This window comes from Ranitomeya imitator, chromosome 3, assembly GCF_032444005.1.
Source record: "Ranitomeya imitator isolate aRanImi1 chromosome 3, aRanImi1.pri, whole genome shotgun sequence".
Taxonomy (NCBI): Eukaryota; Metazoa; Chordata; class Amphibia; order Anura; family Dendrobatidae; genus Ranitomeya; species Ranitomeya imitator.
This window is the reverse complement of record NC_091284.1, coordinates 175,502,061-175,526,144: the sequence shown is the minus strand read 5'-3', so window position 1 is coordinate 175,526,144 and position 24,084 is coordinate 175,502,061. Positions and strand designations below refer to the sequence as shown.

Sequence of the window (24,084 nt, the reverse complement as noted above, 5' to 3'; positions counted from 1 at the left end):
TGCTACAACCTTAAGGGACGTTTGGTAGTTAGTCCAAGCTTGCAAATGCATGGTGGTTAAATGTCTATGCATGCAACTTGTATTGAGACTTTTCAGATTCTGCCCTCTGCTTAAGGTAGTTGAACATTTTTGACAGATGACTTTGCGCTGATCAATTGGATGTTGTTTAAAAAAATGCCAGACTGCACTCTTTCTAGCATCGGATACCTTTTCAGGCATTGCAGACTGAGCTTTAACCGGATGGCCACGCTGTCCTCCAACAGGTTTTGACTTTGCCACGCATTTTGGGCAAGATACGGGCCCGGCAGATGGAACCTGTTTCGATGTTGATGCCTGCTGCGGCCCCTCCTCCTCCACTTCAGAACTGCTGCCGCCTGCACCCTGTTCCCCCAATGGCTGCCAATCGGGGTCAAGAACTGGGTCATCTATTACCTCTTCTTGTAGCTCGTGTGCAACTTTGTCTGTGTCACCGTGTCGGTCGGTGGTATAGCGTTCGTGATGGGGCAACATAGTCTCATCAGGGTCTGATTCTTGATCAGCACCCTGCGAGGGCAATGTTGTGGTCTGAGTCAAAGGACCAGCATAGTAGTCTGGCTGTGGCTGTGCATCAGTGCACTCCATGTCAGATTCAACTTGTAATGGGCATGGACTGTTAACTGCTTCACTTTCTAAGCCAGGGACGGTATGTGTAAAGAGCTCCATGGAGTAACCCGTTGTGTCGCCTGCTGCATTCTTCTCTGTTGTTGTTTTTGTTGAAGAGGACAAGGAAGCGACTTGTCCCTGACCGTGAACATCCACTAACGACGCGCTGCTTTTACTTTTACCAGTTTCACGAGAGGAGGCAAAAGAGCTAGAGGCTGAGTCAGCAAGATAAGCCAAAACTTGCTCTTGCTGCTCCGGCTTTAAAAGCGGTTTTCCTACTCCCAGAAAAGGGAGCGTTCGAGGCCTTGTGTAGCCAGACGACGAACCTGGCTCCACAGCTCCAGACTTAGGTGCAATATTTTTTTTCCCACGACCACCTGATGCTCCACCACTACCACTACCCTCATTACCAGCTGACAATGAACGCCCCCGGCCACGACCTCTTCCACCAGACTTCCTCATTGTTTTAAAAACGTTACCAAACTAACGGTATTTGTTGCTGTCACACAACTTACACGGTGAGCTATAACTTCAGTATGATTTAGCTACCCCTTTACAGGTGGGTGAGACCACAACGAAAATCAGGCACAATGTTACACACTCTGTTGTTGGTGGCAACAAATAAGAGAGATGCCACACACGCAGGACTGTCACTGAAGCACAAATGTAAATATTAATCTCCCACTGATTTTTTTTTTTTTTTTTTAAAAGGGAGACTTTAGAAAAAAAAAATAATAAAAAAAAATGATTTTTTAAGGAAGAATTTATAAACCAAATAAAATGAAATGATTGTTTCAGGGAGCATTTAGAAAACAAATAAAAAAAAATAGGCTTTCTATGGCCCACTGAGTGAGAGAGGACGCACACAGGAGTCAGGAGTGGCACACAAGCCCAGAGGCCAATATTTATCTCCCACTGATTGATTTAGTGATTTTTTCAAGTAGATTTTGGAACCCAAATCAAGCAAAAAAATTAATAGGCTTTCTATGGCCCACAATTGGAGAGAGAGAGATGGCACACCCAGGAGTCAAGACTGGCACACAAGCAGAAAGGGCAATATTAATCTCCCACTGATTTGATTTTTTTTTTTTTTTCAGGGAGACTTTAGGGAAAAAAAAAAAAAAAAAAAATGATTTTTTCAGGAATAATTTAGAAACCAAATAAAATAAAATGATTTTTTCAGGGAGAATTTAGAAAACAAATAAAACAAAAAATAGGCTTTCTAGGGCCCACTGAGTGAGAGAGGACGCACACAGGAGTCAGGAGTGGCACACAAGCCCAGAGGCCAATATTTATCTCCCACTGATTGATTTATTGATTTTTTTCAGGTAGAATTTAGAACCCAAATCAACCAAAAAAATAAATAGGCTTTCTATGGCCCACTATTTGTGAGAGAGATGGCACGCTCAGGACTGGCACACAAGCCCAGAGGCCAATATTAATCTCCCACTTTTTTTTTTTTTCCAGGGAAAATTTATAAACCCAATAAAAAAAATAATAAATAGGCTTTCTATGGCCCACTATCTGAGAGAGAGAGATGGCACGCTTAGGACTGGCACACAAGCCCAAAGGCCAATATTAATCTCCCACTGATTGATTTATTGATTTTTTCAGGTAGAATTTAGAACCCAAATCAAGCAAAAAAATTAATAGGCTTTCTATGGCCCACTGAGTGAGAGATGGCACACACAGGAGTCAGGAGTGGCACACAAGCCCTGAGGCCAATATTTTTCTCCCACTGATTGATGTTGTGATTTTTTCAGGTAGATTTTGGAACCCAAATCAAGCAAAAAAATAAATAGGCTTTCTATGGCCCACTGAGTGAGAGATTGCACACACAGGAGTAAGGAGTGGCACACAAGCCCTGAGGCCAATATTTTTCTCCCACTGATGGATGTAGTGATTTTTTCAGGTAGATTTTAGAACCCAAATCAAGCAAAAAAATAAATAGGCTTTCTATGGCCCACTGAGTGAGAGATGACACAGACAGGGATGGCACTCTAGCAGAAATGCCAATCTTAATCTCCCACAAAAAAAAAAAAACAGGGAGTGTCCTTCAATTACTATCTCCCTGCAGTAATCACAGCCAGGTATGGCAGGCAGCAATAAGGAGTGGACTGATGCACAAATTAAATAAAAAGTGTGGACAAACAAACAAGATAGCTGTGCAGAAAGGAAGGAACAAGAGGATTTGTGCTTTGAAAAAAGCAGTTGGTTTGCACAGCGGCGTACACACAGCAATGCAGCTATCAGGGAGCCTTCTAGGGCAGCCCAATGAGCTACAGTGCTGAGGAAAAAAAAAAAATGTAGCTTCCACTGTCCCTGCACACCGAAGGTGGTGTTGGGCTGTGGAAATCGCTACAGCACAAGCGGTTTGGTGGTTAATGGACCCTGCCTAACGCTATCCCTGCTTCTGACGAAGCGGCAGCAACCTCTCCCTAAGCTCAGATCAGCAGCAGTAACATGGCGGTCGGCGGAAACGCCCCTTTATAGCCCCTGTGACGCCGCGGACAGCAAGCCAATCACTGCAATGCCCTTCTCTAAGATGGTGGGGACCAGGACCTATGTCATCACGCTGCCCACACTCTGCGTTTACCTTCATTGGCTGAGAAATGGCGCTTTTCGCGTCATTGAAACGCGACTTTGGCGCGAAAGTCGCGTACCGCATGGCCGACCCCGCACAGGGGTCGGATCGGGTTTCATGAAACCCGACTTTGTCAAAAGTCGGCGACTTTTGAAAATGTTCGACCCGTTTCGCTCAACCCTAGTCATTATATATCTAACAATAGAGCAGACTATGTAATAAAAGAGAGCGCTGTGAATAACTAAATAACAAGATTACACTATGTAAGAGACAGCACTGTACATAACAGCAGAGGAAGCTATATAATAAGGGACGACACCATTTATAACTAGAGAGGATGGTATTGTAGCATAGCGCCTACTACGTGTCTTGGGGGACTCTCGATTGGCACGGGATTAACGCACTCAGGCATGGATTTATTATAAAACAGAGTCTTTTAGGTTTATTTCACATGACAAAGCACATCCTCAGGAACTTGGCAACAGCTTGAACACCATCTGGACATATTCAACTTCACCACAGTTCGTCTCTGACCCCAGTCAGCATAAGACACGGACCTCGTCCGTTACCTGCTGGCGACCTTTACAGGTTCCTGGACACCTCTTGGCCTCAGAGTTGCCCCATACACAATGTCTCTCTCTTCTAACCCCGGTTAGCATAACACGGAACCCTTTCCGTTACCTGTTGGTGCCACACAGGTTTATCAGATACCTCTCCTCCACAAAGGTAACCTTCAGACGTTTCTCACTCTGACCCCGGTCAGTACAACACGGATCTCCATCCATTCCACACACTGGCATATGCTAGGTCCAGAGCCCTGCCATGTGCTCTTCAGGAATCCTATTCTCCAGGACTTCCAACACAGGCTTCCAGGACCTTCCGGCATAGACCATTCAGGTCCACACTCCAAGACCATGTGACCAGACCTCAGTCACATTATATAGTACTAACCACTCCCACAGGTGGGAGTGTGGATGTGTGGCTAGTTTGTCCCGCCCATCTCACACAACTAGCCTAGTAAGTCTCCCTTACAACTATACCTTACATATACACACTCTTGAGGGACTACAGGTCCCAGAACAACAATATTGTATCAGACTTACCACGCAGACTCCCTCTGCGACACATATCAGCCATTTACAACACTGCCGGACTTTGAATCAGAATTATGCCTCCAAGTGCATCTTGCAGCGCACACACAGCACCCCCTGGCTGTACGATTGGTCACTACATCACAGTATGTAATAAGAAATGGTGTTATACATAACAAAAGAGAAAACTATGCAACTAAGGATGGTGTCATACATAATAAGTGAGTACACTATATACTAAGGGACTGTGCTATACATAAAAAGTGAGTACACTATACTGAGGGATGGCGCTATACATAATAAGTGAGTACACTATATACTAAGAGACTGTGCTATACATAATAAGTGAGTACACTATATACTAAGGGACTGTGTTAAAGGGAGCCTGTCACCTGTTTTGGGCCCTGCTATAAGATGTGGCCACTGCCTTTCAGGGCTTATCTACAGCATTCTATGATAAGCCCCCGATCCGACCTGAAAGATAAGAAAAATAAGTTTTACTATACTCACCAAGGGGGTAGTCCGGTCCGATGGGTGTCGCGAGGTCTGGGTCTAGCGCCTCCCATCTGCTTGCGATGCTGCCCTCCTACTTGCTTCATGGCTCCCTGGCATCGCGCTCCTTCACAGGTGTATTTATCTGCCCTGTTGAAGGCAGAGCAAAGTACTGCAGTGCACAGCCGCTGGGAAAGGTCAGAGAGGCCCTGCACCTGTGCACTGCATTACTTTGCTCTGCCCTCAACGGCAGATATGTATGCCTGTGCAGGAGCATGATGCCAGGGAACCACAAACTAAGCAGGAAGGCTGCATCACAATAAGATGAGAGGCGCTGCGACACCCATACGACCGGACCGCCCCCCGGGTGAATATAATAAAACTTATTTCTCTTCACTTGCAGGCTGGATCGAGGCTTATCTACAGCATTATAGAAAGCTGTAGATAAGCCCTGAAAGGCAGTGGCCTTATCTTACAGCGGCCAAAACAGGTGACAGGTTCCCTTTAAACATTATAAGCAATGATAATGTCTTCCTCCACCTCCCCTGTTCCTAAATCCAATTATAAATCCGCCTTCCTCCCTTCCCAATCCCCCACACCCCTCATTGTCCTCTCCCCACCCCAACATTGCCTTCTCCCCCACCACCCCATCATTGCCCATTCCACCACCTCCATCATTTCCTCCTCCCCTATCACCCCATCATTGCCCTATCCACCATCATTGTCCTTTCCACTACCACTACCATTGCCTTCTCCCACACCACCCCCATCATTGCCCATTCCACCACCCCATCATTTCCTCCTCCCCCACCACTCCTATTATTTCCTTTTCCTCCACGACCATCATTGTTCTTTCCACTACCATCATCATGACCTTTTCCCCACCACCACCATCATTGCCCATTCCTCCACCTCCATCATTGCTTTCTTCCCCACCACCTCAAAATTGCCATTCCACCACCTCCATCATTTCCTCCTCCCCACCACCCCATTATTGCCCTTTCGACCACCTCCATCATTGCCTTCTCCCCCACCACCCCATCATTGTCCTTTCCACCACCTGCATCATTGCTTTCTCTCCCACCACCCCATCATTGTCTTCTCCGCAATCACCCCCATCATTCCCCTCTCCTACACACACACACACCCCTCTCACCTCTCCGCACGCTCTCCTGCAGCATCACCGGCTGCTTTTTATCTCAGGCACAGCCGTCAGCCGCAGTGCTGAATGATGACATAATCCAGCCACACCGCTGACTGCTGGGGAGACAGGAAGCGTGGCCAAGAAGCAGGACGCAGGACAGATCACTGCAGCACTGCTGCCATTTTCTTCTGTATGCAGCGAAGCTGCAGTGATCTCTCTCTGCCCACCGCACATTAGGGCAATCTGGCCAGGGACCCCCCGGAGCCTTGGGGCCGGATAAACAGGCCAGATAGCCCTCATTATTAGCCGCCCTGCAGGGGCCCCCTGGAGCCTCTGGGCCCCGCTGCAGCCACACCGGCTGCACATGCGGTGTGTTCAGCCATGGGTGTAATGGAGAAAATGAAATCTTTAAATGTAGTGATCACCCTAAAAATCCATTCGCTGAATTGTATGGGTTGTTATGATTACAAGGATATTAAATATGCCTATGTTATTTCTTTTTAAAACAAGTATTCAGTAAAAAAGAAAAGCCTTTTAGATATTTAGGCAGCGAAAATCCTCCCAAACTTGGCAGTGTAGGCTGAAAATGCCAGCTAGGCTTTTTGCCTGCCATGCTAGAGGTTCAAGAAAAATGAATTAGGTATGAAGGCAACTGCTGAGCATAGAGTTGCCAGGGGCCCTTCCCCCAGCATCTTAATCAGGGGGGGGTGAAAACTGTGGGATTAAAATAGCATCTTGATTTAGATTTGTGTGTCTGGGCTTCTTTTCCCATGGGCCCCTTTGCAGCTTAACCAGATGCTAATGTAGTATGTCCGACACTAGCTTACCACACTGTGTAGTAGTCTACACACCATTGGTAGTGTTCTTGTAAGAAACTAAGAAACCATCATTAGGTCACCTGATCTTTTACTGCATAACATAATATACAGCGGTGGCAAAAATTAAGAGACCACTGCAAAATGTTCAATTTGTCTGATTTTTCTCTTTATAGGTATATTTTTGAGTAAAATGTAAATTGTTCATTTATTCTATAAACTTCTGACAACATGTCTCCGAATTTCCAAGCAATACATTTTGTATTTTTTTTCTAAAAAGGAGAAATGGTCAAAATTAAAAAAAAACAGGGCTTTCAGACCTCAAATAATGTAAAGAAAACAAGTTTATAATCATTTAGAAACAACAAAACCAATGTTTTAACTCAGGAAGGGTTCGGAAATCAATATTTTGTGGAATAACCATGATTTGTAAACACAGATTTCATGCGTTTTGGCACGATATCCACCAGTCTTTCACACTGCTTTTGGGTGACCTTATCCCACTCCTGGCACAAAAATTTAAGCAGTTCTTCTTTGGGCCCCTTTCCATTTGTGAGGAAAATGGACGAGTGCAATCCGATAAAAAAATCGGATTGCACTCGGACCAATGTTAATCAATATGTGACACTCCATTTGCGATTTTTTTCCCAGCCGAAATCGGACTGAGAAAAATCTGTGTCGGCTGAGAAAAAAATCGCAGCATGCTGCGTATTGCTGAGATTCTCGGACGAGACTCGCCAATGCAAGTCAATGGGTGCGAGAAAAAAAACGCACAGCACTCGCACCATGCGAGTGCTGTCCGATTTTTACGCACCCGTGTCCTTAGAAAAGCCGGCAATTCAGCGCAGAGTACAGTAAAATCACACTGACAGGTTAGATGAGAGTAGATATATACACATAGAATAGGTATATATACATATATATATGTCAGGGAGACACCTATATATATATATATTTATATTTAATGCAGCGTGAGATAGCTTTAAAGCTGGTAATTCAATTACCGGCTTTTGCTTTCTCCTTCACAAACCCGACATGATATGAGACCTGGTTTACATACAGTAAACCATCTCATAGCACCATTTTTTTTGCATATTCTACACTACTAATGTTAGTAGTGTGTATATGCAAAATTTGGGCGTTCTAGCTATTATATTTAAGGGTTAAATGGCGGAAAAAATTGGCGTGGGCTCCCGCACAATTTTCTCCGCCAGAGTAGTCAAGCCAGTGACTGAGGGCAGATATTAATAGCCTGGAGAGGGTCCATGGTTATTGGCCCCCCCCGGCTAAAAATATCTGCCCCCAGCCACCCCAGAAAAGGCACATCTGGAAGATGCGCCTATTCTGGCACTTGGCCACTCTCTTCCCATTCCCGTGTAGCGGTGGGATATGGGGTAATGAAGGGTTAATGCCACCTTGCTATTGTAAGGTGACATTAAGCCTAATTAATAATGGAGAGGCGTCAATTATGACACCTATCCATTATTAATCCAATTGAATGAAAGGGTTAAATAAAACACAAACACATTATTTAAAATTATTTTAATGAAATAAAAACAATGGTTGTTGGAGTATTTTATTCTACGCCCAATCCAATCACTGAAGACCCTCGTTCTGTGAAAGAAAAAACATAATAAACCAACAATATACTTACCCTCCGCAGATCTGTAACGTCCAACGATGTAAATCCTTCTGAAGGGGTTAAAACATTTTGCAGCAAGGAGGTTTGCTAATGCAACGCTACTCCTCGCTGCAAAACCCCTGGGAATGAGTCTAAATATAGATCAATGAGCTATATTTAGCTTCATTTGCAGTGAGGCGCCCTCTGCTGGCTGTTTATAGATCGTGGGAACTTGCCTAGAAAGCCTGGGAGCTTTCTAGGAAATTTCATCAAAATTTCATTTCTGATGACTTGAGAAAGTCAATTAAAAATGTAATTATTAAAACATAATAGACATTTCTGAGCTTCCTCTTATTAATGAGTATCATTTTGAATAATAGTAAAGACTTGTTTTTGTCAAACAGACAAATTAAAGAGAAATAGTAGGGCAGAAATATAAAAGACAGAAAACCAGCTTAATTACAAATCTTAACATCTGTGTTATTTGTTATTTGACATGACGCTCTTTGTAAACTCTTTATTTTTCTATTTTTCAGGCCTATTTAAAAATGTTGTTTAGTGTTAAAGTAACTCAGACGTTATTTTATTAGTGCTTCTGTAAGCACCCAGAATGGTAGCAGTTGTCTCACAAAGGCTCTCTGCTTCCAAAAATATGCTTTCATTCCTGTTAATAATACATTTATAAATAATTTACCAATTTACACTTTTATTTTCAAAAGTGCCCCATTCTTTATCTCTCAGCCTTGTTCTTGGGTTCATCAGGTTCACTTGCAACTCTGTGCTAGATGAAAGCAAGTAGAACTGGAGACTAAAGCCAGGGGCGTAACTATAAGGCTGCAGTCACACTAGCAGTATTTGGTCTGTATTTTACATCAGTATTTGTAAGCCAAAACCAGGAGTGGGTGATAAATGCAGAAGTGATGCGTATGTTTCTATTATACTTTTCCTTTGACTGTTCCACTCCTGGTTTTGGCTTACAAACACTGAGGTAAAATACTGACCAAATACGGAGTTGAGGATTTTCATTTGTAAAAATCTGCTCAAATTCTGCCTCTCTTGGCAGAAAACGCAGTTGAAAATCTGCACGGTTCTGATACGGATTTTCATGCGGTTTTCTCTGCGGATTTGTCTGTGGATTTGCAAGCTAAATAAATATATATTACTCACCAAACACCTAATACCCGACGCCCTCGAACAAAAATAAAATAATAAACCAACACATACTCCCTGTCCAATGTAGTCCATTTACAGAGTGTCCCATGAAGATCTCATGTGTAGAACAGTCACATCGGGAGATGTGACTGCTCTACAAGGACCTCCGGTGACACACTGAGAGTTTACCGGAGTTTGTGCTCACTTATAGCACTACCACTGTGAGAATTTTCTCACTCAGCAGTGCTGCAAGTGACAGCACAAACTCTGGTGACCTCTCTCACAGCAGCGTAGTGATACAGTGGGGGAGGATACCTCCTGTCACTGTATCACCAGGAGTCAGGTAGAGGGGTCACATCTCCCGATGTGAATGTTCTACACGTGAGATCGTCATGGGACACTCGTTATTAAATGGACTACGGCAGAACGGTAAGTATATGTTGGTTTATTATTTTATTTTTATTGCAGCAGATCGAGGGGATCAGGGAATTAGGTGTTTGGTGAGTATGAATGTGTTTTTTTTGTTTTGCAGTCTCCGGATGATGGGACTACTACTGTCTCATCATCGGCTCATATTGTCACTGTTTTATGTGACACCAGACATAGCTGGATGGGAGTGGTAGTCCCATCAGACGAAGCCATACTACACACACAGACACCCGCACACACACAGACACCCGCAGGCAGACACAAACAGACTCCCACACACCCACACACATACACAGATACCCACACACAGACACAGATACACACGACACCCACAGACAGACCCACACATATTCTCCGCTCACACATATTCTCTGCCCACACACTCTTCCTCCTTCCTTTCTGCAACGTTTTTGGCACGCAAATCCGCAGCTAATCTGCAGACCTTTATACACCTGCAGTTTGGCTGTGAGTTTGACTGACTCAATGTAAGTCAATGGGTGCAGAAACGCTGCAGATCCGCAAAAAGAATTGACATGCTGTGGAAAATAAAACGCTAAGAATTAGTGGGGAATTTTCCACAGCATGTGCACACCAATTCTGGATTCCCATTGATTAATATTGCCTGAGCACTCTTTGCAGATTTGGTGCAAATCCGCGCAGAAACAACGCTGCGGATTCACAACAAAATCTGCAACATGTGCACATAGCCTAATAGGTTCAGGGGTTGCAATCGCTGGAGACTGGAGACTGGGTAGACCCCCAAAGGTCCCTTTGCCCATGTGAAAAGACTATTACTATTAAAGACCTGTGTTAGTTGGGAGCCCCAATGGAGATTTTGCATTGGTCCCACAAGCTTCAAGTTACACCACTGCTGATACCTGAAGATCAGTAAAGCTTTAGACATTAACAAATGTGCTTGAAAAAGGTCTCTGGACCGAAACGTCGCCACAGGAGGCAGAATAAAATGTAAGATTTAGGCCGGCGTCACACACAGCGTAAAACAATACGGTCCGTATATTACGGCCGTAATACACTGAAAAGTCCCGAAAAAAGTGGTCCGTAGCTCCTCCGTAGGCAGGGTGTGTCAGCGTTTTTTGCGCATGGCATCCTCCGTATGTAATCCGTATGGCATCCGTACTGCGTGGTTTTCTCGCAGGCTAGCAAAACCAACATACCGCTATAGAAGTGATCCATGTGTCCCAAAAAGAAAAGAAAATATATATATACTGTCTATATATATATATATATATATGTCAGTAGACACATATATTAGAGAGAAAAGCCGGTAATTCAGTGCGGTGTACAGTAAAATCACACTGACAGCTTACAGTAGAATAGGTAGAATAAATGTGTACACATAGAATAGGTATATATATATATATATATGTCAGTGAGACACATATATGTATATATATTAATATTTATTCCAGCGCTATACAGCTTGAAAGCCGGTAATTCAATTACCGGCTTTTTCTTTCTCCTTCCTAAAACCCGACATGATTTGAGACATGGTTTACATACAGTAAACCATGTCTTCTCTCCATTTTTTTTGCAGATTCCACACTACTAATGTCAGTAGTGTGTATCTGCAAAATTTGGCCGTTCTAGCTCTTAAAATAAAGGGTTAAATGGCGGAAAAAATTGGCGTGGGCTCCCGCGCAATTTTCTCCGCCAGAGTAGTAAAGCCAGTGACTGAGGGCAGATATTAATAGCCTGGAGAGGGTCCATGGTTATTGGCCCCCCCCTGGCTAAAAATATCTGCCCCCAGCCACCCCAGAAAAGGCACATCTGGAAGATGCGCCTATTCTGGCACTTGGCCACTCTCTTCCCATTCCCGTGTAGCGGTGGGATATGGGGTAATGAAGGGTTAATGCCACCTTGCTATTGTAAGGGGACATTAAGCCTAATTAATAATGGAGAGGCGTCAATTATGACACCTATCCATTATTAATCCAATTGTAGTGAAGGGTTAAATAAAACACAAACACATTATTTAAAATTATTTTAATGAAATAAAAACAATGGGTGTTGCAGTATTTTATTCAACGCCCAATCCAGTCACTGAAGACCCTCGTTCTGTGAGTAAAAAAACATAATAAACCAACAATATACTTACCCTCCGCAGATCTGTAACGTCCAACGATGTAAATCCTTCTGAAGGGGTTAAAACATTTTGCAGCAAGGAGCTGTGCTAATGCAGGCTGCTCCTCGCTGCAAAACCCCAGGGAATGAGGCTAAAAATAGATCAATGATCTATATTTAGCTTTATTTGCGGTGAGGCGCCCTCTGCTGGCTGTTCATAGATCGTGGGAAATTACCTAGAAAGCCAGGGAGCTTTCTAGGTAATTTCCCACGATCTATGAACAGCCAGCAGAGGGCGCCTCACCGCAAATGAAGCTAAATATAGATCATTGATCTATTTTTAGCCTCATTCCCTGGGGTTTTGCAGCGAGGAGCAGCCTGCATTAGCACAGCTCCTTGCTGCAAAATGTTTTAACCCCTTCAGAAGGATTTACATCGTTGGACGTTACAGATCTGCGGAGGGTAAGTATATTGTTGGTTTATTATGTTTTTTTACTCACAGAACGAGGGTCTTCAGTGACTGGATTGGGCGTTGAATAAAATACTGCAACAACCATTGTTTTTATTTCATTAAAATAATTTTAAATAATGTGTTTGTGTTTTATTTAACCCTTCACTACAATTGGATTAATAATGGATAGGTGTCATAATTGACGCCTCTCCATTATTAATTAGGCTTAATGTCACCTTACAATAGCAAGGTGGCATTAACCCTTCATTACCCCATATCCCACCGCTACATGGGAATGGGAAGAGAGTGGCCAAGTGCCAGAATAGGCGCATCTTCCAGATGTGCCTTTTCTGGGGTGGCTGGGGGCAGATATTTTTAGCCAGGGGGGGGGGGCCAATAACCGTGGACCCTCTCCAGGCTATTAATATCTGCCCTCAGTCACTGGCTTTACTACTCTGGCGGAGAAAATTGCGCGGGAGCCCACGCCAATTTTTTCCGCCATTTAACCCTTTATTTTAAGAGCTAGAACGGCCAAATTTTGCAGATACACACTACTGACATTAGTAGTGTGGAATTTGCAAAAAAAATGGAGAGAAGACATGGTTTACTGTATGTAAACCATGTCTCAAATCATGTCGGGTTTTAGGAAGGAGAAGGAAAAAGCCGGTAATTGAATTACCGGCTTTCAAGCTGTATAGCGCTGGAATAAATATTAATATATATACATATATGTGTCTCACTGACATATATATATATATATATACCTATTCTATGTGTACACATTTATTCTACCTATTCTACTGTAAGCTGTCAGTGTGATTTTACTGTACACCGCACTGAATTACCGGCTTTTCTCTCTAATATATGTGTCTACTGACATTATATATATATATATATATATATATATATATATATATATATATATAGACAGTATATATATATTTTCTTTTCTTTTTGGGACACATGGATCACTTCTATAGCGGTATGTTGGTTTTGCTAGCCTGCGAGAAAACCACGCAGTACGGATGCCATACGGATTACATACGGAGGATGCCATGCGCAAAAAACGCTGACACACCCTGCCTACGGAGGAGCTACGGACCACTTTTTTCGGGACTTTTCAGCGTATTACGGCCGTAATATACGGACCGTATTGTTTTACGCTGTGTGTGACGCCGGCCATAGACTTTCATTGGCGTATTTCTTGCGCAGTACGGTGACAAACGCAGCATGCTGCGATTTTGTACGGCCGTAGAAAGCCGTATAATACTGATCAGTAAAATACGGCAAATAGGAGCAGGGGCATAGAGAATAATTGTGCCGTATTTTTTGCGAGTTTTACGGACGTAGATTCTGCGCTCTTACGTCCGTAAAACTCGCATGTGTGACGCCGGCCTTAATCTTCACTACATTTTGAGGTGCTGTTTTTTTAATTTATCTGGGTATGGAACACGCTCTGGGATGGACTCCCTGGTTTTAACGTGTGCCTCTTGGTCTTTAAAAACTTGGACATTTAAGGGTGCGGTTTAACAACTTTTTGTGCTTGGACAATTAACAAATGTAGGTCAGTTCATTATAAACTAAGTTGTGAACAATATCAAATGCATTTAAAAATACAATTTTAAAAAAACAAGCAAAAACTTATTTAACAGCCTCTCAGTTCTCCAAGATCTTTATTACTACCTGATAAATGTTGAATGTTCACCAAATGTTACTGAATCAGTTTTCAAGATACTTTTGAACCCCTTCACGACTGATGACTTATAGTGCTTTCCCTGCACATGAGAGCTGATGCGATCAGCTATCATGTGCCTCTATCAGCTGCTGGTGGATCGCTGCTAACATGTTAAATATCGCTGTCAATCTCTGACAGCAGCATTTAACACGTGCTGGCCGGAAGCACAACACAAGACCCCCCATCGACAGCCCTGTCAGGAGATCACAGTGTGTTGATAAGTTGTCAGGAGAGCAGGGAATCTGCAGAAGACCTCTGTGCCTGTCACTATAAATCTCCTATGAACGCCAACTTCTCACTGGCGTTCATAGGAGATCATGATTTATGCCACACATAGCATGGCCCAAGCCTTGCTATGGGTAGCAAAGGAAATCAGATGATCAAAGTTTAAGTCTCCTAAGGTGACTATTGAAGCCAGTAAAAAAAAAAAAAAGTTTAAAAATATAAAAAAATTAAAAAATCCACAAAAGTTCAAATCACTCCTTTTTGACCCATTCAAAATAAAACAATAAAAAAATACACATTTGTTATAGCTGCATTCAGAAATGTCCGATCTATCAAAATATAAAGTAAAGCAATCCAATCGATAAAAGGCGCAACGAGAAAAAAGATAAAAAAAATCAATGTCTTTTTGGCCTCTGCAACACTGCAATATAAGACGATCAAACACTGGACCTACCCCAAAATGATATCAATAAAAGGATCAGCTCAGGGCGCAAAAAATAAGACAGCATCCAGATCACAAAAAGTGAAGATGCTGCGGGTCTCAGAAAATGGTGACAAAGTCAATTTTTCTTTGTTATTTTGGATTTTTTTACTAGTTAATAAAAAATAACCTATACATGTTTGATACCTGTGTACTCGTACTGACCTGGGGAATCATAATGCCACGTGAGCCTTAGCTTATAGTGACCATGGTAAATAAAAAACATAAAAACTATTGTGGAATTACACTTTTTTTTTGTAATTTCACCGCACTTGGAATTTTTTCCCAGTTTTCTGCTACACTATATAGTAACATCAATGGTGTTGTTCAAAAGTACAACTCGTCCCGCAAAAAATAAGCTTTCATACCGCTATATTGACAGAAAAATGAAAAAGTTATGGCTCTTGGAAGAAGGGGAGCAAATAAGGAAAAGCACTAAATGGTGAAGGGGTTAAAGAATAACAAAACTTTACATTTTTTTTAATAATTGTGTCCACCATGTCATTTTAAGTTTCCAATTAACTTCGTCTGACAATTAGGCTTTTGTCCTGGCTAAAAGTAGCCCTAAAGTGGCCTCTAACTAAAGATGGGTGAATCCGAACAGTAAAGTTCGGGTCCCTACTGAACACCTACTGTTCGGGCACGGACCCCGAACACAGGCTTCACCAGAAAGTCCATGTTACTGTTCGGCTTTGGGTGTTTCTTGCGCTGTCATCTAAAGGATGAAAAAAAATGATGGTGCTTCCGTTTGTGAAAGGGAAATCCAGTGAATCAATTCGATTAATGAATTTAATTACAACAGAAGACATGGTGGAACTTTTCATCGATATGAGGACAATCTCCAAAAATAATCACAGATGTAAATTAATTCAATATTTATTTGGTATAGTTGCAAATGCAATTACTTTTGGCTCTACCATATATAATTTTTTAAAAACATTTCATAGAAGAAAGTGAAATAAAAAATAGAAGTAAAAAAGAAAATGGACCATAGCACAACGCGTTTCTGCCATATAGGCCTTCATCAGGTTAATGAGAAAGTGTATCATATAAAAAGTATTTATACCTATCCTCATTACTTGTAGGTGTGGTTTACTCCCATAGGGTATCCATTCACTGATGCTCTCACTCTTGCAAATCACCTAAGGGATTCTTATTTAATGTCAGTGTTGGGCACCCGAATTAGACTAATGATAGGAAAAGTATCTATGTGATTATTATTTAAATAATGAATTTTATATCTAAGTAATCAAAAAATACCACCAGACTAAGTGTCGTATTACTACTACCACAAAAACACAGAGCAAAAATGTCCACTTAGACATATTTATGTATAAGATAATCTTCAACAAGTTTATTGATGTATAAATTCATAAAAATCACATTACAATATTAATACAAAGTACAGGGATAACAATATGTGTGCTGTCTGCACAACCATATAGCAGGAGACGATGAAGGAAAGATGTGATGATAGCCAAGTGGGAGGAGGAATGCTATAAATCATCCTTATGGTAACAGCATGAGTTCAAGATAACAGGTACTATGCGTGGCCACATGTCTAGCAATATAAACCGTTATGTCAGGCAATGTGTTCCACCGGCCACCCCCGTATATAATCACACAGATACGTACAAGTCATGCTTACCCATGAATAGTCTGGGAATGCGCCCCCTCCTCACTTGGCCCCCCCGGACGCGCGTTTCGCGAGGCTTTTTCAACAGGGTATAATATATTATTATATTAAATAAGTGTCGTATTAGGTGAGTTTGAGTAACTTACCTCATCAAGTCGCATCGTTCTATTAGATTATTTTTCTTTATCTAGTGTAGTGACTAAGTTCACATGGAGATCCAATGGATTTTGACACTACGATCACCTTAGGCTACTTTCACACTAGCGTTGTGTGATGGACGTTTTGGAGAAAAAACGCATCCTGCAAAGTTGCCCGCAGGATGTGATTTTTCTCCATAGACTTGCATTAGCAATGCATTGCGACGTATTGCCACACGTCGTATCCATCGTGCGTCGTGTTTTTGGCGGCCGCTACGCACAAAAAACGTTCAATGTAACGTTTTTTTGTGCGTCGGGTCCGCCATTTTCGACTGCGCATGCGTGGCCGAAACTCTGCCCCCTCCTCCCCGGAACTCACAATGGCCAGCTGATGCATTGTAAAACTGCATCCGCTGCCCACGTTGTGCTAATCAATCACACTGTCCGTCGGTATGTCGGGCCGATGGCCTAGTGTGAAAGTAGTCTAAGTGCCTCTATCTTGTGTCTTACCGACTGAAGCCTACCACACGATGTCTCACCACAGACACACCGGGGTAGTCCTAGTCCACCTGGAACAATCGCACTGTGTGCAGGACGTTTTGCGGCCTGTGCTGCTGTTAAAAAACGGACATGTCTATGGTCACACTGACACATGGTCCCTGGAAACACACTAACATGTCCACAGACCCATTCATTTGAATGGATCTATGTGTGTAAGTGTCTCCGGTACGTGTGAAAACTGTCACCACACGTATCGGAAACACTGAAGTGTGAAAGAGCCCTTAAAGGGGTTGTCCAGCAACTTTTTTTTTTAAATACTCCTTTTTATAAAATACAAAATTGCTAAGCCATGTAAACCCTGCAGCCAATCAGTTGCTGCACTTTCACTACTTTTACAAAGTTCATACAATGGAAGTTAGTGTACAGAAGCCCAATAGCGGCTGACGAGTGACCTAAGGGGAAGATCCAGCTCTAACATTGCTGCAATGGTGCCCGTGAATGCATGTTATTTTGCAAGGTTGGTGTACTTATTTTAAAAGGTAGTGTGCACTGAACAGAACAATGCAGAATTGCTTTTTGAGTAATTGGTGACAGTTTCTCTTTGAGTACTGATAATGTCGTATATGCTACATAAAGATCTCATGAGAATACAGGATCTACACAGATTTCACACGACACTGTGGTAGCACTCCCATTTTCCACCTCTCCTCCCAAAATACAAAACTTTAGTGCTCCTGAGGCCGGCGTCACACACAGCGTAAAACAATACGGTCCGTATATTACGGCCGTAATACGCTGAAAAGTCCCGAAAAAAGTGGTCCGTAGCTCCTCCGTAGGCAGGGTGTGTCAGCGTTTTTTGCGCATGGCATCCTCCGTATGTAATCCGTATGGCATCCGTACTGCGTGGTTTTCTCGCAGGCTAGCAAAACCAACATACCGCTATAGAAGTGATCCATGTGTCCCAAAAAGAAAAGAAAATATATATATACTGTCTATATATATATATATAATAATAATAATAATAATAATTTTTATTTATATAGCGCCAACATATTCCGCAGCGCTTTACAAATTATAGAGGGGACTTGTACATACAATAGACATTACAGCATAACAGAAATACAGTTCAAAACAGATACCAAGAGGAGTGAGGGCCCTGCTCGTAAGCTTACAAACTATGAGGAAAAGGGGAGACACGAGAGGTGGATGGTAACAATTGCTATAGTTATTCGGACCAGCCATAGTGTAAGGCTTGGGTGTTCATGTAAAGCTGCATGAACCAGTTAATTAATTTTTTTTTTTTTTTTAATATAGGCCACACAGGGATCGTTAGGTTAATGCATTGAGGCGGTAGGCCAGTCTGAACAAATGAGTTTTTAGGGCACGCTTAAAACTGTGGGGATTGGGGATTAATCGTATTATCCTAGGTAGTGCATTCCAAAGAATCGGCGCAGCACGTGTAAAGTCTTGGAGACGGGAGTGGGAGGTTCTGATTATTGAGGATGCTAACCTGAGGTCATCAGCGGAGCGGAGGGCACGGGTAGGGTGGTAGACTGAGACCAGAGAGGAGATGTAGGGTGGTGCTGAGCCATGGAGTGCTTTGTGGATGAGGGTAGTAGTTTTGTACTGGATTCTTGAGTGGATGGGTAACCAGTGTAATGACTGGCACAAGGTAGAGGCATCGGTGTAACGGTTGGTGAGGAATATGATCCTGGCAGCAGCATTCAGGACAGATTGGAGCGGGGAGAGTTTGGTAAGAGGGAGGCCGATTAGTAGAGAGTTACAATAGTCCAGACGAGAATGAATAAGTGAAACAGTAAGAGTTTTTGCAGAGTCGAAAGTAAGAAAAGGGCGAATTCTAGAAATGTTTTTGAGATGCAGGTAAGAAGAGCGAGCCAGTGATCGGATGTGGGGGGTGAATGAAAGGTCAGAATCAAGGATGACCCCAAGGCAGCGGGCATGTTGCTTTGGAGTAATGGTGGAACCGCAAACGGAGATGGCAATGTCAGGCAAAGGTAGGTTAGTAGAGGGAGAAAACACGAGGAGTTCAGTTTTTGACAGGTTTAGTTTCAGATAGAGGGAGGACATGATGCTAGAGACAGCGGTAAGACAATCACTGGTGTTTTCTAATAAGGCAGGCGTGAGATCAGGAGAAGAAGTGTATAGTTGGGTGTCGTCAGCATAGAGATGGTACTGGAAGCCAAATCTACTGATTGTTTGTCCAATAGGGGCAGTATACAAAGAGAAGAGGAGGGGGCCTAGGACTGATCCTTGAGGAACCCCAACAGTAAGGGGAAGGTGAGAGGAGGAGGAACCAGCGAAACATACAGTGAAGGATCGGTCAGAGAGATAGGAGGAGAACCAGGAGAGAACGGTGTCCTTGAGGCCGATGGAGCGGAGCATAGTGAGGAGGAGCTGATGATCCACAGTATCAAATGCTGCAGAGAGATCCAAGAGAATTAGCATGGAGTAGTGACCATTAGATTTAGCTGTTAGTAGGTCATTAGAGACTTTAGTTAGGGCAGTTTCAGTAGAGTGTAAAGAGCGGAAACCAGATTGAAGAGGGTCGAGAAGAGAGTTATCTGAGAGATAGCGGGTAAGACGGGAGTGGACCAGGCGTTCGAGGAGTTTAGAGATGAAGGGAAGATTAGAGACAGGTCTATAATTAGCGGCACAGTTTTGGTCGAGGGATGGTTTTTTAAGTAATGGATGTATGATGGCATGCTTAAATGAGGAGGGAAAAATACCGGAAGTGAGGGAAAGGTTGAATATTTTTGTTAGGTGAGAGGTGACAGCCGGGGAAAGGGACTGGAGGAAATGTGACGGAATGGGGTCACTGGTGCAAGTGGTCGGGCGAGAAGATGCAAGGAGCCTGCTTACTTCTTCTTCTGTAACTGGTTCAAAGTCAGAGAGTGAACTAGATGCAGTGGGGGAGGGAGGACAGTGCATGGTATGAAGAGATTGGGAGATGATTTCCTGTCGAATATGGTCAATTTTTTCTTTGAAGTAATTGGCCAGATTGTCAGCACGGAGATCCGTGGTTGGGGCCTGCGCTCTTGGGTTGAGTAGGGACTGGAACGTGTCAAAGAGACGTTTAGGGTTATTGGACAGGGAGGTGATGAGGGTGTTGAAGTAGGTTTGTTTGGAGAGGTGAAGGGCAGAATTGTATGTCTTTAGCATGAACTTATAATGGATGAAATCTTCGGGTAGATTAGATTTTCTCCACAGACGTTCTGCGCACCTGGAGCACCGCTGCAGGAAACGTGTTTGCAGCGTGTGCCACGGTTGTTGCCGTCTGTGCCGAGTTGTTTTATGTATAGGAGGAGCAGCTTCATCCAGGGCACTTTGCAGGGTTTCATTGTAATGCTTCAGAGCAGAATCAGGACATGAGATGGAGGAGATTGGGGCCAATGAGGACTGCAAGTTCTTCATAAGTTCCTGGGTGTTAATGGCCTGTATGTTTCTATAAGTGTGGAAAGTGGGGGTGACCTGAGCGGGATGGCAGTTCTTGATAGAGAATGAAAGAAGGTGGTGGTCAGAGAGTGGGAGAGGGGAGTTTGTGAAATCATCCACTGAGCAAAGCCGGGAGAAGACCAAGTCAAGGGAGTTTCCATCTTCATGTGTTGGCGAGTTAGTATGCTGCGAGAGGCCGAAAGAGGAGGTTAGAGCCAAAAGGTGAGAAGCAGATGGGGAGAGGGGAGAGGCAATAGGGATGTTGAAATCACCCATGATAAGGGTGGGGGTGTCACAGGAAAGAAAGTGTGGAAGCCAGGTGGCAAAGTGATCCAGGAACTGATGAGAGGGGCCGGGAGGACGATACACCACCACCACTCGCATGGAGAAGGGGACGTAGAGTCTGACCACATGGACCTCAAAGGAAGGGAAGACAAGTGAGGGTACTTGGGGGATAACTTGGAAAGTACATTTTGGTGAAAGGAGCAGACCAACGCCTCCACCTGCTCTGTTGTCCGATCTTGGGGTATGAGAAAAGTGTAGTGCACCATATGAAAGAGCAGCAGCAGCGGTGGTGTCTGACTGCTGGATCCAGGTTTCAGTAAGAGCCAGGAGATTAAGAGAATTAGAAAGGAAGAAGTCATGGATGAAGGAGAGTTTATTACACACAGAGCGAGAATTCCAAAGGGCACAATTCAAAGAGACAGAAGGCATGCAGGGAATATTAATAAGGTTAGAGGGGTTTCTGGGTGTAGCAATTGGGAGGTTTGACTGGCTATAACATGGGGGGCCGGGGTTTGGAGAGATGTCTCCAGCAACTAGGAGGAGGAGGATCGAAAGAGTGAGCAGATGGTTAAGTGATTTGTGAGAGCGTCTCTTGTGTTGGATGGTGGGACTGAATGGATCTGCGCTGCTAAGCAATGTGAACAGAGCATGAGTGCTATACATAGGAGAGGCAAGGACAGAGGGGCCGATATGGATGGAGTGTAGAGAGTTAATGCAAGGGCGGTGAATGTGAGTGAATGCAGCAGCCAGGATATAGAATATGCAAATAAATATGGTGAGTATTTGTGTTGTTTCAAGTGAATGTCAGTAGACACATATATTAGAGAGAAAAGCCGGTAATTCAGTGCGGTGTACAGTAAAATCACACTGACAGCTTACAGTAGAATAGGTAGAATAAATGTGTACACATAGAATAGGTATATATATATATATATATGTCAGTGAGACACATATATGTATATATATTAATATTTATTCCAGCGCTAGACAGCTTGAAAGCCGGTAATTCAATTACCGGCTTTTTCCTTCTCCTTCCTAAAACCCGACATGATTTGAGACATGGTTTACATACAGTAAACCATGTCTTCTCTCCATTTTTTTTGCAGATTCCACACTACTAATGTCAGTAGTGTGTATCTGCAAAATTTGGCCGTTCTAGCTCTTAAAATAAAGGGTTAAATGGCGGAAAAAATTGGCGTGGGCTCCCGCGCAATTTTCTCCGCCAGAGTAGTAAAGCCAGTGACTGAGGGCAGATATTAATAGCCTGGAGAGGGTCCACGGTTATTGGCCCCCCCCTGGCTAAAAATATCTGCCCCCAGCCACCCCAGAAAAGGCACATCTGGAAGATGCGCCTATTCTGGCACTTGGCCACTCTCTTCCCATTCCCGTGTAGCGGTGGGATATGGGGTAATGAAGGGTTAATGCCACCTTGCTATTGTAAGGTGACATTAAGCCTAATTAATAATGGAGAGGCGTCAATTATGACACCTATCCATTATTAATCCAATACTAGTAAAGGGTTAAATAAAACACAAACACATTTTTTAAAATTATTTTAATGAAATAAAAACAATGGTTGTTGCAGTATTTTATTCAACGCCCAATCCAGTCACTGAAGACCCTCGTTCTGTGAGTAAAAAAACAGAATAAACCAACAATATACTTACCCTCCGCAGATCTGTAACGTCCAACGATGTAAATCCTTCTGAAGGGGTTAAAACATTTTGCAGCAAGGAGCTGTGCTAATGCAGGCTGCTCCTCGCTGCAAAACCCCAGGAAATGAGGCTAAAAATAGATCAATGATCTATGTTTAGCTTTATTTGCGGTGAGGCGCCCTCTGCTGGATGTTCATAGATCGTGGGAAATTACCTAGAAAGCCAGGGAGCTTTCTAGGTAATTTCCCACGATCTATGAACATCCAGCAGAGGGCGCCTCACCGCAAATAAAGCTAAATATAGATCATTGATCTATTTTTAGCCTCATTTCCTGGGGTTTTGCAGCGAGGAGCAGCCTGCATTAGCACAGCTCCTTGCTGCAAAATGTTTTAACCCCTTCAGAAGGATTTACATCGTTGGACGTTACAGATCTGCGGAGGGTAAGTATATTGTTGGTTTATTCTGTTTTTTTACTCACAGAACGAGGGTCTTCAGTGACTGGATTGGGCGTTGAATAAAATACTGCAACAACCATTGTTTTTATTTCATTAAAATAATTTTAAAAAATGTGTTTGTGTTTTATTTAACCCTTTACTAGTATTGGATTAATAATGGATAGGTGTCATAATTGACGCCTCTCCATTATTAATTAGGCTTAATGTCACCTTACAATAGCAAGGTGGCATTAACCCTTCATTACCCCATATCCCACCGCTACACGGGAATGGGAAGAGAGTGGCCAAGTGCCAGAATAGGCGCATCTTCCAGATGTGCCTTTTCTGGGGTGGCTGGGGGCAGATATTTTTAGCCAGGGGGGGGCCAATAACCGTGGACCCTCTCCAGGCTATTAATATCTGCCCTCAGTCACTGGCTTTACTACTCTGGCGGAGAAAATTGCGCGGGAGCCCACGCCAATTTTTTCCGCCATTTAACCCTTTATTTTAAGAGCTAGAACGGCCAAATTTTGCAGATACACACTACTGACATTAGTAGTGTGGAATCTGCAAAAAAAATGGAGAGAAGACATGGTTTACTGTATGTAAACCATGTCTCAAATCATGTCGGGTTTTAGGAAGGAGAAGGAAAAAGCCGGTAATTGAATTACCGGCTTTCAAGCTGTCTAGCGCTGGAATAAATATTAATATATATACATATATGTGTCTCACTGACATATATATATATATATATATACCTATTCTATGTGTACACATTTATTCTACCTATTCTACTGTAAGCTGTCAGTGTGATTTTACTGTACACCGCACTGAATTACCGGCATTTCTCTCTAACAGCGCTGCGTATTTCTCGCAAGTCACACTGCTTGTCCGTGTGTAATCCGTATTTTTCACGCTTCCATAGACTTTCATTGGCGTATTTCTTGCGCAGTACGGTGACAAACGCAGCATGCTGCGATTTTGTACGGCCGTAGAAAGCCGTATAATACTGATCAGTAAAATACGGCAAATAGGAGCA

The 24,084-nt window shown here is 43.1% G+C and overlaps 1 protein-coding gene across 1 annotated transcript in view; it reads left to right on the top strand.

The window, feature by feature from the left end:
* The window catches only part of SYTL5 (synaptotagmin like 5), a 461,654-nt gene that overhangs the window by 145,233 nt on the left and 292,337 nt on the right, over nt 1-24,084 (top strand). The window lies entirely within an intron of this gene.